The 3472-nt window shown below is 44.4% G+C and overlaps 1 pseudogene; it reads left to right on the top strand.

The window, feature by feature from the left end:
• Positions 1 to 1100: 1100 nt before the first annotated feature.
• On the top strand, positions 1101 to 3000 carry LOC101144106 (putative elongation factor 1-alpha-like 3; annotated as a pseudogene).
• The last annotated feature ends 472 nt before the right edge of the window (positions 3001 to 3472 follow it).

A 3472-nucleotide genomic window follows, 5' to 3' on the forward strand; every position in this document is an offset into this window, starting at 1 on the left:
AGACGTTCTTCCTCATCCCTCGTTCTTATTTTGCAGTCCCTCCCTGCCCCTACAGCTGTTCTCTGAAAGCTGTCTCCCTCATCCACAAAAAGATCTTGGAGGCCACAGACAAGGCAGGGAGGGAAGCTCCGAGGGCTGATGCTGGCTCTCCTTCCTTCTCCTCCCAACTCCCCCTCCCAACTGGCGCTGAAGGCAGGTGTTCCTCAGGCTCGGACCCTGCCTGCCTTTGTTCGTTTTCTCTTTCCTCTCTGCAGGCATTCTGATCCATCACAATGGCTGTTAACATTCATGACTCCCACATCTCCAGCACCAGACCCTTGTGTATCCAACTGTATAGAGAGACATCTCAACTTCTAGACTTTCAAGACCAAACCTAACTCCTTACTTCGTCTTCCTAATCTGGCCCCACCACCCAGCCTACTCCACCTCTATAAATGGCAGTACCACCCACAGTCTGCCCACATCAGAAACCCAGATGTCATTCATTCATTCATTCATTCATTCTTTTTTTTTTTTTTTAAAGAGTCACTCTGTCACCCAGGCTGGAGGGCAGTGGCACAATCTCAGCTCACTGCAACCTCCACCTCCTGTGTTCAAGCGATTTTCCTGCCTCAGCCTCCTGAGTAGCTGTGATTACAGGCATGCACCACTATGCCTGGCTAACTTTTGTATTTTTAGTAGAGATGGGGCTTCGCCATGTTGTCCAGGCTGGTCTTGAACTCCTGGGCTAAAGCAATCTGCCAGCCTCAGCCTCCCAAATTGCTGGGATTACAGGCGTGAGCCACCATGCCCAGCCCATTCTTTCTTTTTTTAGAGATTTGATTCTTTTTTTAATTTTTAAAATGATCATACAATAAAATGAATGTTTTCAGGAAACGGTGTACAGTTCTGTGAATCAAACAGACAGAGAGATTCCCGTAACCACCAACAAAATCAAGATAAAGAGCAACGATAGTCACATCTTCCCTTCACCCCTAGCCACTATGAAACACAGATCTGCTATCATTAGGGTTTTATCTTCTCAAGAATGTCACATAGCTTTTCGCAACGGGTTTACCACCAGAACACAGGTGTCATGGAAACTACCCCTAAAAGCCAAAATGGGAAAGGAGAAGACTCATATTAACATTGTCATCGTTGGACACGTAGATTCGGGCAAGTCCACCTCTACTGGCCATCTGATCTACAAATGTGGTGGCATCAACAAAAGAAGCATTAAGAAATTTGAGAAGAAGGCTGCTGAGATGGGAAAGGGCTCCTTCAAGTATGCCTGGGTCTTGGATAAACTGAAAGCTGAGTGTGAATGTGGTATCACCATTCATACCTCCTTGTGGAAATTTGAGACCAGCAAGTACCGAATGACTATCATTAATGCCCCTAAGGAATGAGACCACCACTTCTCCTGTTGTCCTTCCCAGCTTCTACCCAACCTTCCCTTTTCTCTAGTTTATAAAACAGGAGAAAAGGGAGAAAGCAAAAAGTTGGAAAGAAATGGAAGTAAGATAAATAGCTAGACGACCTTGGCGCCACCACCTGGCCCTGGTGGTTAAAATAATAATAATAATATTAACCCCTGACCAAAACTACTGGTGTTATCTGTAAATTCCAGACATTGTATGAGAAAGCACTGTAAAACTTTTTGTTCTGTTAGCTGATGTATGTAGCCCCCAGTCACGTTCCTCATGCTTACTTGATCTATTATGACCCTTTCACATGGACCCCTTAGAGTTGTAAGCCCTTAAAAGGGCTAGGAATTTCTTTTTTGGGGAGTTCAGCTCTTAAGACGCGAGTCTGCCGATGCTCCCGGCCGAATAAAAACTTCTTCCTTCTTTAATCCGGTGTCTGAGGAGTTTTGTCTGTGACTCGTCCTGGTACACCCCAGGACACAGAGACTTCATCACAAACATCTTTACAGGGACATCTCAGGCTGACTGTGCTGTCCTGGTTGTTGCTGCTGGTGTTGGTGAATTTGAAGCTGCTATCTCCAAGAATTGGCAGACCTGAGAGCATGCCCTTCTGCTTACACATTGGGTGTGAAATAACTAATCACTGGTGTTAACAAAATGGATTTTATTGAGCCACCTACAACCAGAAGAGATATGAGGAAATCATTAAGGAAGTCAGCACTACATTAAGAAAACTGGCTACAACCCTGACACAGTAGCATTTGTGCCAATTTCTGGTTGGAATAGTGACAACATGCTGGAGCCAAGTGCTAACATGCCTTGGTTCAAGGGATGGAAAGTCACCCGTAAGGATGGCAATGCCAGTGGAACCACACTGCTTGAGGCTCTGGACTGCATCCTACCACCAACTCGTCCAACTGACAAGCCCTGCTTCTCCAGGATGTCTACAAAATTGGTGGTATTGGTACTGTTCCTGATGGCCAAGTGGAGACTGTTGTTCTCAAACCTGGTGTGGTGATCACCTTTGCTCCAGTCAACACTACAACTGAAGTAAAATCTGTCGAAATACACCATGAAGCTTTGAGTGAAGCTTTTTCTGGGGACAATGTGGGCTTCCATGTCAAGAATGTGCCTGTCAAGGATATTCATTGTGGTAACAATGCTGGTAACTGCAAAAATGACCCACCAATGGAAGCAGCTGGATTCACTGCTCAGGTGATCTATCCTGAACCGTCCAGGCCAAGTCAGTGCTGGCTATGCCCCTGTACTAGATTGCCACATGGCTCACATTGCATGCAAGTTTGCTGAGCTGAAGGAAAAGACTGATCGCTCTTCTGGTAAAAAGCTGGAAGACGGCCCTAAATTCTTGAAATCTGGTGATGTTGCCATCATTTATATGGTTCCTGGTAAGCCCATGTGTGTTGAGAGCTTCTCAGACTATCCACCTCTGGGTTGCTTTGCTGCTTGTGATATGAGACAGACAGTTGCAGTGGGTGTCATCAAAGCAGCAGACAAGAAGGCAGCTGGAGCTGGCAAGGTCACCAAGTATCCCCAGAAAGCTCAGAAGGCTAAATGAATATTATCCCTAATACCTGCCACCCTGGTATTAAGCAGTGGTGGAAGAATGGTCTTAGAACTGCTTGTTTCAGTTGGCCATTTAAGTTTAGTAGTAAAAGACTGGTTAATGATAACAATGCATAGTAAAACTTTCAGAAGGAAAGGAGAATGTTCTGTGGACCACTTTGGTTTTCTCTTTTGCATGTGGCAGTTTTAATTTATTAATGTTTAAAATCAGTGCTTTTTAATGGAAGCAACTTGACCAAAAATTTGTCACAGAATTTTGAGACCCATTAAAAAAGTTTAATGAGAAAAAAAAAAAAAGAATGTCACATAAACAGAATCCTACAGTGTGTAACCTTTCGAGCTGGCTTCTTTTTATTTATTTTATTTATTTATTTATTTATTTTTTGAGACAGAATCTCACTGCAATGCCCAGGCTGGAGTGCAATGGTGTGATCTCAGCTCACTGCAACCTCTGCCTCCCGGGTTCAAGCAATTCTTCTGCC

This window comes from Gorilla gorilla, chromosome 20 (assembly GCF_029281585.2).
Source record: "Gorilla gorilla gorilla isolate KB3781 chromosome 20, NHGRI_mGorGor1-v2.1_pri, whole genome shotgun sequence".
NCBI classification, from domain to species: Eukaryota; Metazoa; Chordata; class Mammalia; order Primates; family Hominidae; genus Gorilla; species Gorilla gorilla.